This window comes from Silene latifolia, chromosome 1 (assembly GCF_048544455.1).
Source record: "Silene latifolia isolate original U9 population chromosome 1, ASM4854445v1, whole genome shotgun sequence".
NCBI lineage: Eukaryota > Viridiplantae > Streptophyta > Magnoliopsida > Caryophyllales > Caryophyllaceae > Silene > Silene latifolia.
Window position 1 is genome coordinate 30,867,290 of NC_133526.1, and position 17,003 is coordinate 30,884,292.

At 46.1% G+C, this 17,003-nt stretch overlaps 1 long non-coding RNA gene across 1 annotated transcript; it reads right to left on the reverse strand.

Moving 5' to 3' along the window:
- Window positions 1-2,151: 2,151 nt before the first annotated feature.
- On the reverse strand, window positions 2,152-3,846 carry LOC141602207 (uncharacterized). Its single transcript, XR_012524383.1, has 2 exons — window positions 3,761-3,846; window positions 2,152-2,398 (listed from the first exon to the last, which is right to left on the reverse strand). It is a non-coding gene; the product is annotated as an uncharacterized LOC141602207 (long non-coding RNA).
- Between the last annotated feature and the right edge of the window lie 13,157 nt (window positions 3,847-17,003).

Here is a 17,003-nt window from a genome sequence, read left to right on the forward strand (position 1 = left end):
TTTGCAAAAAGTCAAGATAGAAATAAAGGTTTCACTTTTAAACTCGAAAGGGAATCAAATTTCTGAAAATGTAATCTTAAACTTTGACAAAGAAATCATAAATAGATCAAGGTTAATAGAAATTGGATAAAATTTAAAGAAATCTCGGGTTTAGCGATTAAAATCATGATAAAGAAGTCTATACTCAAGGAAAAAATATGGAATTAAATCAAATTTTCATTTTCAAATCTTTAAAAATAGGTTAGGTTTGCAGAAGTGACATAAACTTTTAAGAATGAATCGAAACTGGTAGCTTGAAAGTTTAGAAGTTGTACAAAAAGGAAAGTAACTTAGATAGCATAAAAAAAACAAAGTATGTTAAGAGAGCTCAAACTTAAGCAACAAGAGAGTTATAATGAATTTCATAGGGTAGAAATTGAAGTCAAAATTACAAGGATGACAAAGATAGAGTTTTACAAGATACGAGTGTCAAACTTAAAGGAGGAGCAAGATGAAGCGAGAAAATGAGGTATGAACGGTAACGCTTATGATCGAGGAGAAAGGGAAATTAGACAACAAGGAAATGCCAGATACTCAAATCTCAAACAACAATGTCATCACTCCACTAAGGAAACAAAGGGTAATAACCAGGTCAGGAAATGATAGGAAATTTAAAAAAGGGATATATGAACATGTCAAGATGTGAGACTAAAAGAGTCGAATCATAAAGATAACTAGTTAACAACCAGTAAGAGATATTAGAATTAGGGAGGTATTCAAGACAAGGAAATAACGAGTAAACTTTTATACTTAAGAATCAAATCCAACCAAGGTATGAACGAAAGGAAGGAAAACGATTAATGGTACGAAAGAGGATTTTAAGGCTTAATCCATACGCTTCCTAAAACTTAAGGTTCTCTCTAACAAGGCCACGCCTATTAGGGTATTGTACCTTCATAACAAAACGACCAAATCCCAAAACAAAGGTCAAGGTAAAATAAACGCTCGCTTAAGGGGTGATAAATCGGTTAGATACTTCTTCCACCTATCTTATCACATATTAGGATTTCCCTAAAGCAAATATATCACTCAAGTATAAAAGCATCTCTTTATCTCAAGCACTCGACACAACCTTAATGTTTTAAAAACCAAAGAATGAATTGACAAAGACTTCTCAACAAAGTCCTCAAGGAACAACTAACATCAAATCACATCACCAATCTATACGGGATTGTTAACATCTGAAAATGGGTTTTCTTCCAAATTCATATTCTAAACTTATCTCATGTTTACTCCTAAGGTGACGACGCTCAACCTACTAAGCTTTCAAATCCCAAACATAAACAACAAAGCCAAGTTCTATAACTTTAATCACATAGGCAACTCATTCCTAACACAAATAATCCACCAATCAATTATACTCACTTTGTCAAGGAAACTAGGTATAAGAATCACTAAGTATGTCTCATCACCTTACCTAAGTCTTTCTAACATCACGACTTCTCAAAGCCAGGGTTAAGGGTCAAACACAAACAATCTCCTCAAGAGTCAAGTTTTCCAACCAAGGTCAACATTCCTCACAAGAAAGAGTACTATCAAATGGCGTTAAGGGAGGATAAGCAAGGAACAAAGGACAAGTTAGGAGTACAAGCGTAGCTTTTAAAGTAAAACAGAAGGGAGTTTAGAAGGAGGATAAGCACCAAGAGATTAAGAATAAGGCGAGATACCAAAAGAACGAGAAACATCTTTAAGGAAGTAGAAGCATTCTTCAAAGGTTGAACAAATCTTCAATCTTCAAAGAATAGGCACCAAGTCTTGATCTTCGTATAGATAAGCTCACGGTCATTGATCCAAGAACGCAACAATTATTAAATGACAATCAACAAACAGGTTAGTACCTAACAAAGAGCAATCACAAAGAGACTACAACATAAGATCCTAAATCTACCCATCCTACCCGTCTCTCAAGTTTATTATTTAAAGGTCAAGTTATTTACATTGGGGTGCACAAACGTGCGTCGGAGCAAATATGCTCGATGCCAACCGTGACACCCTCAAAAATCGCGGAAAAGTAAACACATAATTCTAGATAAAAACTGCATGGATATATTTGTAATAGGTTCATTTGGGTAAAAACCTGTAATTTTTAAAACCGAAAACGAAACCTGAACCTGTTATAAAAATATCCAATTAGGAAGGTGTCAAACATGCAAGGTCCAAAATAAATCTCATGAATGAAATATCGCTAAAGTCGCGAAACAAAGTTATACAACCCAAATATGAGAAAGGGAGACATATGTCCCTAAAAAGTATATGACATAAAAAGTGTTTAAGGGTCACAACATAATAAAGCCAATCTAGGTCCCAAGGTTACTTTGCTCGCTAGCTCGTCCATGTACCCCATATATGCATCACCTACCTGTCAATCGCATTTTATACAAATACGAAAGCCACAGTCAGTGGGGAGTAACTCCGAGTTCTCCCAGCCACAAAATGTCATAATTAATATAACATGTAAACATAAGAATATGAATACGAATAACACATAGCCTTAGCATAAAGATGCTAGGCAATCGTGCTTATCATGTGAACAACAATATAACAACACATAGTCCTAGCATGTGAATACTAGACCAACTCAAGCTACACTATCATGTGAGTCAAATAACACACGGGAATCCAAACTCTATCAACCATAGCCGGCTTGCATCTCACCTTCTATGATTCATAGAATCATCAAACAAGAAAGGGCAATATATCTAGAGACAGGCATAAGTTCCTAGTACAGTCAATAGTCACTTTGTAACTCGAGTCTATACCACGAGGTAGGGAAGCTAGTATTTTGGCTCAGAGGTTACATTTAAAACATGGCCAAGATACGACTCAACTCTAATCCTAGACTCACAGCAGACCTAGAGAAATGCGGATAAAACCACCGCACCCAAGACTCATGATAAAACCACATGAGTACCCTAAGGAGTCCACCAAAGGGTTGGCTAGTACTTAAGCCGACCATCTACTCACAAAATAGGCGAGAAGGTCATGCCCCAGCTTGGATATAAACCCACCAAGCCAGGAACACAAAGGCTATTAAGCCGTGAACATACACTCGTCAAAGACTATAATGACCTATCTATGACAATAACTGAAAATACTCACTTAAGACCTCGTCCCAAGTGAATACTTAGGCCAACTTAACAATAAAAAGAGCAAAAAGTCCAAACTTGTAAATATAAATGATCACAAGCTAGCATATGGAAGGCTACACAAGAATATAATCCAATGACATTCCAACAAAATCTCCAATATCAATAATAATCCAAATTCCAGCTAACCGTTAATCTCATAATTCATGAGAACAAGCTAAAATGGCAACAAGATAAAAAGAATCAAGTATAAGGCAACCAATTCATCCAACAACCAACATGTGAAATGATAGTCACAAATATTAAGGCATCAACGTAAAACATCCAATAACAACCAATCTCACCTCAAAGACAAACCCTCGACCCGAGTCCCGCGACGGGTCATCGGTCAAATCGAGGCTGACCGGTTTAAACCTAGTTTGACCAAACTCGTTCGGTCAATCTGGCCCAGTTCAGAGTCTTGGCCTACTTTGGCCCAAATCACAAAATTTATCACAATATCATTCTCATGCTATTTTCAATTTCTATCATGTGAGAAACGAAAGTAACACATTATCCAATCACCTAAACACTTAACAAACACCAAACACAACATCAATGTGACATTAAATCGTCGAGTAACTCGGAATAGTTACCTTAAGCTAGCAAAGAGACAAGAAATAACTTGAGAAAGCTTCTAAAACCCAAAATTACTCTTCATCTTCAACCACATATGAGTCACCTAAAATAATTATGTGAAAGGACGATATTAACGAATTATCGTTATATAAAATATGAGACGAAAATTAATTTAATTATATTTTAAATAAAATGAGTTAGCGCCAAAACAATTTATGAACACAACTAGCCCAAAGTTACCAAATATATCTAGCCCTTTTATCAAAATTAAATGAGTCCACTAAACTAAATATGTGAAGGAGCAATATTAATGATTTACGTTATATGAAATACGAGGCGGGTTTTAAGTCATTCAAAAGAATCACATTTGTGCCAAAATAAACCCGACCCCAGACTCAAAGTGGCCATTTGGATAGCCCCTACACGAACTCAGACAACCAGCCACCACCACAGTGCGGGACAGCCAGTTTTGGGTTCTCAAAAACCCGATCCAAGCATTCATTTTAGCCATCTAAAGCGACCTATTCGAGTACCATCTAGCGGACCCAAAACAGCCCTACATATCAAGATACACCGTCTCAACTATAAAAGACAACAATTAACACCCAAAACAATCCTTACATGTCAACATACCCCGACTTAAATATACCACTTACTAGCTAGCATCCCAAATGATCCCTACAGGTCAGTATACACCGTCTCAATCATCTCCACATATCAGTATACACCGTCTCAACTATACAACTGACTAATTAACATCCATAAGGATCCCTATATATAATTATACACCGTCTCAATTATAAAACAGACTAACCAGCATTCAAAATAAACATATTTTACAAGTAATATCGAGTAACCCGTCATCGTTACCTTTTTCCGATCGAATTAGTCCTTCATGACTAACAAATCTTATACAAGACCGTCTATCTTAGCATCTACAACCGTCTTATAATAAATAAAGCTGAAAGTATAAATTGCGTTTGTAAAAATACATGACGAAAATGAATTTTACTTACAACGGATTGACAGGAACGATGAAAGCAGCACTATGGAACGAAAATCATTGATAACGGATGACAAACGGAGTGACAGAATCAATTTAAAATTAAAAAAAATGAAACAGAACGAAAAAGAAGAAAAAAAGGAAGGGAGAAGAAGGAATGATACGTGAGAAATGAGGGAGCAGCTAGCTAACTAGCTATTTATTATACGTACGTTTCTTCGTCGTTAAGAAACTTCGATAGTTATTAAAACCGTTTCGAGTTAAATTTAACCGGTTTAAGAAAGAGTCTTATAAATGAAACGGAATCAATAATAAATAAGTTTAAAGAATGAAAAATAAAATAAACTCAGATAGTTAACGGAAATAATAAGAAATCGGCTTGAAACGGAATTATTAGCGATTTTACTAAATTAGCGGATTTTAACGAAATTTGTTCATTTAGCAAAATAAATTCAAAATGGTTAACTCGATGACTTTTTCCCGGGTCCGACTTGAGTCCACTAAGGACTGAATTTCAAAAAAAGACTCGTAAAAGATACTGAAATAGTTAAATAACATAATTAAATCCAAAATATCAATTAAAATAATTTTATCCTACTTAATAAAATACGGGGTGTTACAATCACCCCACCTTCAAAAAGTTTCGTCCTCGAAACTTGAAACAGATTGGGAAGAATCAAAAGTTCAAGACATTATTAGTGTTCCGGGTATGAATTCCGAAGCAGGTTTGTTTACCACGCTAGCTTTGTCGAATAATGCCTCTTCTAGCCTTGACTGCTCTCCTCGGCCTCTCCTGCGACAATGAGCAAACTGAGGGCTTGGCTTTGTGCCAAGCGTACTCACTCCGACGCTTAAGTCAGTGAACTTACTGTGATTAAGTAGTATGATAGAGAGATGAGAGAGATAATACCAATTTAAGTGGTTCTTAGGTTAGATCCTGGATCCCTTCCTCAATGAGGATTGAGGAGTATTTATAGACTTTCACCTTTTGTCACGTAGTGGCCAAGTGGGCCAAGTGGCCCAGCAGGTGGAAAGACTGATCTACCCTCGGCCGAGGGACCTATGGCAGGCCGGCGAGCCTGGTTGACTCCATGCCGAGGGTTCTTGGATATGAGTACGCGGGTATGTGCCCCGGCTGGTAGGTTGCCATGCCGAGACCAGTGGCCGGCAGCCGAAAGGCGCATCGACTGGGATGTCTAAGTCATTGGCTTGCTGTGGGTATCTTTGACCTCGTTCAATATGTTGATTTGGTCAGCGGTGCAGAATATGCCCCATCAATTTGCCCCCAGCGTAGTCTATGCCGTGGTATGGGCTCCGATGTATGCTGAGTGTATATTCTGTGCAAGTGAAAATTTTCTGCCCCGGCTTTTTCTCCTTCGGCTTACTTCTGTACAGGCCGTACCGTATCCCCCCTCCACATGGATGTGTAATGGACATCAAAATGTGGAAGAGAAGGTGATGCTGGCCGGCGGACCCAAGGTTGAGAGTGCCGGTGTATGTTGATTGCCCCTGGCCGGTGCTGCCTAGCTTGGTTAGTCGTGTTGCCGGCGGAGAATAGATACTTTAGGAGTTTTGCTGAGGAAGATGAATAGGCAAAGGGATATGAAGGGGCGTGTTGAAGACGCTTGTTCTTGTTGCTTTGATTGACATTCAACCGCTATTGCGTCGATTGACATTCCGTGTACGCATGCCTGACATGTGTCTCTTCGTTGATTGGCTGACGCTTCATGGGCTGCGTTTTGATTGGTCCTCCTTTATGGGCCTTTGCCTATAAATACCAGATCTTTGAAGTGAAATTGGTTAACAATTTCATTCATTCTAAAAATTTTCTTCTTTCCCAAAATTCCAAGTCTTTCCCTCTCTTCCGATCTTCAGAATTTTTACGTCGGCGTAGCACTTTTCTTCAAGGTAAACCAAAAAACCTTTTCAACTTTTTGTTTTGTTTAAGTAATTGTTGTGAACCATGTCTTCTCGACGTCGGTCCCAAGATGCCGTGCGCCGGGGTTCCCCGTCGCGCTTTGATGAGGAGGAGGCGGTAGCCGCAATTCCGTTAAGGTCGAGGGCCCTAGGTCTCCTTCCCCCGAAGTTGACCGCGAGTTCGGAGCAAAGTGGGAGGATGATGACGATGATGAGGAAAGGAATCCTTCCGGTGCGGAGAGGGCGACAGTCTTGCATCATTACGATGCCTGTACCATCGGCCCCAATCGTGCTTGGACCGATGAGCTCGCCCGCTGCTCTGGCTCTGAATTTTTCGAGGAGCACTTCTTTTTTGGCAAGGGGTACAACATTGTCATCCCTAGAGAGGATCAGACCGTCTGTTGCCCTCCTCCGGGTCACATCGGCGTATATATGAGACACCTGGAGTATGGTCTCCGGTTTCCTCTCAATATTTACGTCTCTACCATAATACAGGCGATGAACGTTGCAGTGGCGCAGCTTCACCCGTTTGCCGTTAGGACTATAGTCGGCTTCGTGTGGCTGTGTCGCTTCAGGGGGGTGATCCCAACGGTGAACTTATTCCGCCGAATTCATTTTCTTCGAATGAATGTTCAAGGTGGCCGGGGGTGGTATAGCGTCCAGACTGAGCCAGGCTTTCTCACCGTGCCTAAGCTCACCTCTTGCAAGGGCTGGAAGGAACGGTGGGTGTATGTTGAGGTCCCAGATGATTATCCGTTGCCTCGGTCTTTTGAGCATCGCGTCAACTTGCGGTGCGAGAGCAAAGGGGAGCGTGAGAAGATGATCCCCAAGGGCAAGAATAAGATGGACGCCGGGAATGTCTATCTTAATGAGGACGAGAAGCAGGCACTGAAGCTTTTCGAGGTCGATGATGATGGGGTGCCGAAGGTTTGGTTGCCCCCGACGCAAATCATCTTGATGGACGAGCCGCTTTGCTATGTCGGCCTCATACCGGCCCTAGCACAGGGTGAGTGGGGTCGGTGTGAGGCCCATTTCTGCTTTAATGTTTTTCGTTGTTTGTATCTTGACATGTCCCTTTGTCTAAGTTTTACTTTGTTTCTTTTACAGAGCACTTTGGTCCCGAACTGTCTGAGCAACTCCTCGAGAAGATGGGGCTGGACAAAGACGGAAACGTTAAGGAGAAGAATCCGAAGGTCGATGTGCATGACCGCCGTCCGTCGCCTCTCGACCTCTGAAGGGCTTGGACGAGACGGCGGCCCGTGCCAAGGTAGGCTGCTTTGCCTTGCCTCGCCGGGTCCGAAAATCCAAGTCTACGGCGGCGACGGTGTCAACCTCGATTACGCCTCAACCGAGGGTGGAGGTCGTTGACATTGTCGATGGAGAGGATTCCGATCTTGAGGGTCTCCGCTTAGGCGTAAGAGGAAAAAATCTCCCCATGCCGCCGATGCGTCCCGTCCGTCGCTCATGTTAATGCCGGTAGCCGAGGAAACGGGTCAACCGGCCAAGAAGAGCAAGCCCTCCGGTACATGATCTAACTTGCGGCTCGGTTTAGCCGGCTCATTAGATATACCCGATGACCGGCTCTCTGGTATGTCCATGAACGTTGACGTGGACTCTTTGGTTGAATTTTTGTAGATCAACCGGCGCGATCCGTCCCAATTCGAGCGGCGAGTTGAGAAGAGGCCCATGCAGACGGCGGGAAAAAATGTCGACTCCGTACTCGCGTCGATATCCAACGACCGGCTCATAGCGGAGGGTACAAAGCGAGCAAGAAGGTTGGGATTTGGTCCGAATCGCGTCGGCTCTCGTATTAGGGAGCAAGAAAAGGCTTTGGCCGAGACGGGACCGTTGATAGAGCAGTGAGGCTCGATGTTGTTGCCGCAAAGGGGTGGCCGGAAGGCTAAGAATGACCTCCTTGCCGCACAAGCGCGGGTCGAGGAAATTGAGAAGCCTGCTTGTCGGCCGAGAAGGCCAAGGTAGAGGCTGCGATCTGCCGCCGCCAAGTCAAGGAGGAACGGGACCGGTACAAGGGCGGCTACGACGTTGTTGTCGCCCAAAGGGAGGAGTCGAAAAGGGCGTATCGGCTCCAAGCTGAGTCGCATAGGGAGACTAGTGCTATCCTTGCCCAAAGGGAGAAGGATATTGAGACACTTCAAAGCACGATTCTCCCTCGCATGTGTGCTCGATATAGGGACCCGACCGAAGAAGCTTTCAGGGAGGTGATAGATGAGGTCTATCCGGATGGCTCCTTTCCGTGGACAAAATTTGACGAGCTGTTCGACGATAGGCTCGAGGCTAAAGAGAAGGCTGCGGCGGATAAGGCCGCCGAGGATGCGAGGGCCAAGAAGGAGGAGGAGGCGACCGCCGCAAAGGTGGCCCTTGCGAGAGAAAGGCATGAGGATGCTAAGGCGACTAAGAAAGTCTGCGGCGGATAAGGCAGCTGAGGATGCTAAGGCAGCTAAGAAAGCTGCGGCGGATAAGGCATCTGAGGATGCTAAGGTTGCCAAGAAAGCCGAGGATGCTAAGGCTGCCCAGATTGCATCTAAGTCGCTCACCGAGGGTAACGCTGGCGATGGCGGTAAGGGCAAGCGAGAACGGGCATAGGGAGACGGGCGGTCGTCACCGGGCTCACCCGGCGTCTCGGATAGCTTCGGCTATTCGGGGCCAACTATTAAGCCTTTTCTCCCTGCCATCCTTTTGGCGCTTCAAAGAACCAGTCCGTAACCTTTTGCTTTACTTTTCTTTGTATTTTGTAAGACCTTGGTAGGTAGAGTCTTGGCTTATCCCAAAGGGGACGGCCGTCGTCTGTATTTCTCCTTCTTGTAACTTCGTTATCTTTTCCTTAATGAGATTTTGCTTGCTTTGCCTCTGGCTTGGCCGAGGCCTTTTGATTTATTCCTTCACTTGTCTTCTTGCGTTAATTAATTGAGCGCTTTTCGTTTTTACCTTTGGCTTTAGCCGAGGCAGTTAGAATGCGTATCTCAACTGTGTTTAACGTCTTTAAGCTCGGTCTTAATTTGCCGAGAACAGTTGCGTTAATTAATTGAGCGCTTTTCGTTTTACCTTCGGCTTGGCCGAGCGGTTAGAATGCGTATCTCAACGGTGTTTAACGTCTTTAAGCTCGGTCTTAATTTGCCGAGGCGATCGCGTTTCACTCGTCTCTTCCCGGCCGATTCTGGGCAACGGAGTTTACGTTTTGACCGCCGTTGAACGTATGTTAGCATAACGGCTCGTCCCCCCGTCACTCCCGTTAAAGGCCGGGATGATCGAGGTTTTGGCTCTGTCTGCTGTGTACATATGTTAGTATGCCTTCTGATTGGGGTGGATTAACACTTCGATGAAAAACTTGGATGATTCCTCATTAGATATGAATATGCATTGGGGTGCCAACAATTTGTTTTGGGCAACTCCGCTGTTATACAAAGTATTTTCTGAGATTGTCGGTGTTCCAATGGCTCATCAAAGGTATATCTCCCATGTCCGTCGGCCGGTATGTACCCGCCTCATTTCTTCAACTACCTTGTAGGGACCCTCCCGATTGGCCGTCAACTTGCCATGGATGTTTCCTTTGTTGGTGGCGGTGACTTCCTTAGGACCGGATCTCCTACTTTTAAGTCCCTTTTGTGGACTCTTCGGTTGTAGGCCCTTTTCATTCGGCTCGATATCTTTGCTAAGTTAAGGCGTCTTTGTATCTCGGCTTTCTTCGACCAGGTCCAGGGAGGTTCTTAGGCCTTCCTCGTTTCCATCCGGGTTAAAAGTGGCCGTTCGAATGTTGGCACCGTTGCTTCAATCGGCGGGATCGCGCCGGGCCCGTAGACTAGGTGAAAAGGACTGTACCCCGTTGCTTCTTTCTCCGTGGTCCGGAGGGACCATAGTACGCCGGGTAGCTCATCGGCCCATCTTCCCTTGAGGTCTTCAACTGTCTTCTTCAAGCCGTTGAGGATCGTTTTATTGGCTGCCTCCGCTTTGTCCGTTGCTGCGGGGGTGGCGGACGGAGGAGTATGCAAATTTGATGCCGAGTTCTTCCAACCAGCTCATTATTGTGTCACTCCAAAATTCTCGGCCATGGTCGAACACCATGACTTGGGGTAACCCAAAGCGAGTTATGACATTTTCCCAGATCACCTTTCTTACGGCCGCCGCAGTTTTCGCAGACACTGCCACGGCCTCAACCCATTTGGTGAAGTAGTCGACGGCGACGATTAGGAACTTTCTTCCTCCGGATGCCGTTGGAAATGGCCCTAGTAGATCCATTCCCCACTGTGCAAAGGGAAGGGGATTAAGCACTGGTTGCAGGTCTCGGGAAGGTGCGTGTATCACCGGAGCGTGCATCTGACAGCTGTTGCATTTTCTGGTTTTGTTTCTGGAATCTTCAAGCATGGTGGGCCAGAAGTAGCCGGCTCGGAGAGCTTTGTGGGCTAGTGTTCTTGCCCCCATGTGATGACCACAGATGCCTTCGTGTATCTCTGTCAGTATTAGCTCTGCATCGGCTGGACCGACACATTTCAGGAGTGGCCTTGTCACGGACCTCCTGTATAACTCTCCTTCAAACACCAAGTACCTTGCTGCGATCCTCTTTATCTTTTGCGAGAGGTTGCGGTCCCCTGGTAATTCGTTTGACAGTTTATACCTCTTTATCGGAGTCATCCATGTCGTCTCGGCTTCCACGTCGCACACCATGCCGATGGTTTCGTCAATGCTTTTAGCGTTCCTGATGTCCACCAAAGACGGTTCGGTGATATTCTTTATGGTTGAACCGCCGGCTTTGAGAGAGCGTCGGCCCGGTTGTTCTCGGACACAGGGATGTGTCGCATTTTGAATGACTTCAATTTTGAGGTCTCGGCTTTTACCTTTTCCAGGTATCTTACCATCCCATCGTCCCGAGCTTCGTACTCTCCTTCGTATTGGTTAGTCACCAAGAGAGAGTCCATTTTCAAAATGATGTGTTACGCCGGCGGCTCGGCTAACTCAACTCCGGTTATCACCGCCTCATATTCGGATTCGTTGTTTGAGGTCGAGAAGGTAAACTTCAAAGCGTACTCGAACTCGTCCCCGTTTGGGGCGATGATAAGGATGCCGGCTCCCGAGCCGTTCGTTGTGGAGGATCCATCGGTATATACCTCCCACATGCCGGGACACGATTCTTCCCGATACGTGCACTCGGCCAAGAAGTCTGCGCGCGCCGCCCCTTTATCGAAGGCCTCGGTTTGTATTGAATGCCGAAGCCGGATAGCTCCACCGCCCATTTGATAAGTCTGCTGATGTTCGAATTTTTCCAATGCTTTTTCCAACGGCTGGTCGGTTAAGACCGTCATGGGATGTGCGTCGAAGTAGGGTTTCAACTTCCTTGCGGCAACAACCACGGCAAAGGCTGCTTTTTCAATCGGCGGGTAGTTTCTCTCGGCGGCAACAGTGTATGGGCGATAAAGTATATTGGTCTTCTTGCTTGTTTTCTTCCCGACGACGATTACGATCGACCGTGGCCGAGGTTCTTGCTAAATATAGATATAGCGTTTCCCCAGGCGTCGGTGCGGACGGGGTCGGGAGAGTTTGCGGGTGGGCCTTCGATTGTTTGAAAGCCGTGCTCTGTTCCTCCCCCCAGCAGAAGTCTTTATTCCCTTTTAACACTTTGAAGAATGGGGTGCTCTTGTCGGCTGACCGAGAGATAAAACGGGCTAGGGCCGCCATCCTCCCGGTCAGTATCATAACCTCTTTGCGATTCCTCGGCTCCGGCAGGTCTAGAATTGCTTGGACTTTCTCTGGATTGGCATCAATTCCCCTGGCGCTAACAAGCACGCCGAGGAATTTGCCGGCCCGGACAAATGGTTGCACTTTGTAGGGTTAAGCTTCATCTTGTATTTCCTTAGTGAACAAAATGTCTCGTGTAAATCGGCTAGGTGCTCGCCGTCGGACTTGCTCTTGACAATAGCATCGTCGACGTAAGCCTCAATGTTTCGCCCTTTTTGATTTTGGAACACTTTGTCCACCAGTCTTGTGTAAGTCGCGCCGGCGTTTTTCAAACCAAACGGCATCATCTTGTACATGTAGGTGCCGTGTATGGTGATGAATGCGCATTTAGGCATGTCTTCCTCTGCCATGAATACCGATGGTATCCTGAAAAGGCGTCGAGCGAGGCTCGGCATTGTGTAGCCTGCCGTTGCGTCTATTAAACTATCTATCCGAGGCAAGGGGTAGCAATCTTTCGGGCATGCTTTATTAAGTTGCGTAAAATCAACACACATCCTCCACCCCCCTGATGACTTTTTAACCATTACAACATTAGCTAGCCATTCAGGGTATGTACAAGGGATGATAAAGCCTGCATCTAACAACTTATCAACCTCGGCCTTGATGGCATCTTCCTTTTCGGCCGAGGAGTTTCTCATCCTCTCGCTTCACAGGGCGAGCGGGGGGAGTACGTTCGGCTTGTGAACGATGACTTCTCGGCTTACACTGGCATCTCGGCGGGCCGAGTACGCAAAGACGTCTTTGTTCCTTCTCGGCGGTCTAGGAGATCGGCCCGAATTTTGGTTCCGGGCCGACACCGACGATCACGGTGCGTCCTGGATCAATCTCTATCTGTTCTGTCTCAACCCCTTCGACCATGGCGACGTGGTTGGTACTCATCGGTTCGTCCTCCTGTCTTAAGGATGGGTTCTTCCCTTTTTCCTCTTTCTTTGCCACTTTGAAGGATTGCATGTTGCATCCTCTGGCCGATATTTGGACGTTGACCACCTCGTCTTTTTCGTTCTTTGAGACGAGTTTATGAACCTCCCCGCGGTCCGAGATATACATCAGTGTCAGGGCCCGGATGGACATTACAGCATCGACCTCACTCAGGGTGATACGACCGATGAGAACGTTGTATGCGGATGAGCCGTCGATGACTACGAACTCGGACATCACATTCTTGGCCGCGTCGGACTGGCCGAACATCACTGGTAACTTGATAGACCCCAGGGGGACCAAGCCTGCCCCGGAGAAGCTGTACAATGGGTTGGTGCATGGGCTAAGGTCCGCAATTTTCAGCCGAGCCCCGAAAGCACTCCCTGAACATGATGTTCGTGTAAGCACCCGTGTCAATCAGGCATCTCATGACCAGGTGGTTAGCTATGTCTAAGTGGACTACGAGTGGGTCGCTATGTGGGGCGATGATTCCTTCGTAGTCCTCCTTCCCAATAGTTATGTTCGGGATGTTGGAAGCCAGGGCCGCTGTAGTGGGCACGAAGTTGACGGCCTGATACAGTCCGTTCAGGTGCCGTTTGTGTCCGCGAGCGGATCCGCCGTTCTCGTTTCCCCCGATGACAACATGAATTGTCCCTATCCGTTCAAAGACGGATTTCTTATCTGAGCCACCGGTGTTGGTCTTTTGGCCTCCGGCAATATACTTGCCGAGGCTCCCTTTTCGGATCAGCTCTTCAATGGCATTCTTCAAATGCCGGCAGTCGTTGGTTAAGTGACCGGTGTGGCCGTGGTACTCACAAGATGCGGGCTCGTGTCACCGTCCCCCTAGGTTTGGGGGCCTTTCCCATTTCGCCCCTCGTTTACGCTCGGGAGAAGACCTCGGCGGCCGATACGACCAGGGGGGGTGTGATCTTTGTACTTCTTATGGTAGTACGGACTGAACTCCCCGGCGTCCGGCGGGTTACTCTTCTGGCGGGCCTGTCGGTTCGTGACCTATTATTGTCACGGCGCCCTTCGTCCGGCTTGTCCTCCCGGTGGCTCTTTCTTTCTGAGTGCCCGGCCTCGCCGTGGCCTATCCATATTTTGTGATAGTCTTCGACCTTAATGGCACAGGTCGGCCAATTTCTGGCGGACTCAAGGCTCGGGCCACCGCACTTGATGAGCTCGTTTTCAAGTCCCCTGCGGGGAGGCCTTTCATCAGCGCGAAGGCCGCTAGTTCGCTGTTCAGCTCCCTAATCTGCTGAACCCTGGCATCGAACCTCTTCACATAGCTTCGGAGTGACTCGCCTCCCTCCTGCCTGATGGTCAGGAGATCCGATGTCTCAACGGCTCTCCTTTTATTGGTAGAGTACTGGGCCAAGAACGCGTCTCTTAGGTCGGAATAGGAGTATACCGACCCATCGGGTAGCCCCTTGTACCAGCTTTGCGCCATTCCAACCAAGGTCGTTGGGAAAATTCGGCACCAGACCTCGTCAGGTTGCTCCCACACCGACATGTGAGACTCGAAAGCCTCGGCATGATCGGTTGGGTCGCCCTCTCCTTTGTATGATATAGACGGTAGCTTTAGCTTCGGTGGCACCTGGGTCTCTAGGACGTAGGCACTGAGGGGCTGTCTGACCACGTGTCTAATGACACGCGGCGATCGGCTCCTCGCATCCCTAGTCCGGTCCCTCTCCCCGTGGCGGGAAGGGCTTCTTCTCCGACTCTGGTGAGTCGGACTCCTTCTTCGACTACGGTGAGTCGGACTCCTTCTTCGACTCGGTGAGTCGGACTCCTTCTTCGACTACGGTGAGTCGGACTCCTCTCGCTCGTGCGGGGCATGCCTCGTGGGCGTCGCGGCGACATCGTCCTTCCGCGAGTGCGGGAAGGGCTTAGTTCTACCACCGACACTCTGGGCTCCCCGGCGTCTTGGTAGGTTCGGCCTCTCTTAGCGCTTCGTTCGGGTTTCTCGGAGTCACCTTTTGGGCCCTAGCTTCTGGACGGGTCCCGCCGCTCTTGTCGGTGTGACAGGTGTGAGCCGGCGCGGCGACAATCGAGTCCGGGAGGCGCCGGCTTTCTTTGCATCAACCACACGCCCCATGACGGTGACCTGGTCGGCGGGCAGTGGCGTATCTGGCATTATTGGCATCCCGAACTCCGGTTGAATTATCCGGCTGGTGGAGGGCGCACAACTCTGCAGAGTGTGGACGGTATCCTCGGGTGGAGGGGCTCTTCGATTCTGAACACCTCTTGTTCTTTTGACATCTTCTTAGCTTTTTGGGTGGTTTTTTTTTTTTTTTTTTTTTTTTTTTTTTTTTTTTTGTGTTTGGGAATGACTAGCTTCTAGTATCTGTTTTCCCCACGACGGCGCCAATTGTTCCGGGTATGAATTCCAAGGGTTTGTTTACCACGCTAGCTTTGTCGAATAATGCCTCTTCTAGCCTTGATTTGCTCTCCTCGGCCTCTCCTGCGACAATGAGCAAACTGAGGGCTTGGCTTTGTGCCAAGCGTACTCACTCCGACGCTTAAGTCAGTGAACTTACTGTGATTAAGTAGTATGATAGAGAGATGAGAGAGATAATACCAATTTAAGTGGTTCTTAGGTTAGATCCTGGATCCCTTCCTCAATGAGGATTGAGGAGTATTTATAGACTTTCACCTTTTGTCACGTAGTGGCCAAGTGGGCCAAGTGGCCCAAAGGGTGGAAAGATCGATCTACCCTCGGCCGAGGGACCTATGGCAAGCCGGCGAGCCTGGTTGACTCCATGCCGAGGGTTCTTGGATATGAGTACGCGGGTATGTGCCCCGGCCGGTAGGTTGCCATCCGAGACCCGGTGGCGGGCAGCCGAAAGGCTGCATCGACTGGGATGTCTAAGTCATTGGCTTGCTGTGGGTATCTTTGACCTCGTTCAATATGTTGATTTGGTCAGCGGTGCAGAATATGCCCCATCAATTAGATTATTCGGTTACGAACAAAAAGGTGAAAAAAAATACATAGTATGTTTTACCAGATATCTTTCAAACATGTTTTATGGAGTAACAAAAATTGACGTCTTCCACACTTGAGCATAAGTGTTCTCCCTGCGGACTAGAACACCAACACTCCAATGTAGAGACTAAAATGAAACAAAGAATGAAATCGAAATCCTTTTCGGTACGTGTTTGTAGGAGCAAAACTAGATATTATACTTCATTCAAAACTAGTGAAAATTGTATAAAACTTCAAATTCATAGTGAAAGTTTTCATTGGATAAACCCAATTCGTGTTGTCAAAATAGGGTAGGTCGAGAAAGGTTAGTCTCACCAGTAGAAATGTGACGGTCTATAGCTAGACGGAAATTGAGATGGAAGTTATTATTATTACCGTCACTATTATTATCCGACCAAAATACGTATACATTTATTCTCATATAAATTATGTCTCGAAATATAATTTAATAATACGTACTTTAAAAATATTCTTTTCATTAAAATCGTGCTTGAAAGGAATTAATTAAATTAAATAATTTAAAAATATAAAATAAGGTGATTAAACGGCTAAATAAATTTTAAATGTCAAAATGGGAAATTCGCGGGTGTTACAATGGGAAATTCGCGGGTGTTACAATATTCTTATTTTTATACTCTTAATATAGATATTTTGTTAACCAACCCATTAGAAAGTTAAAGTAAAATAA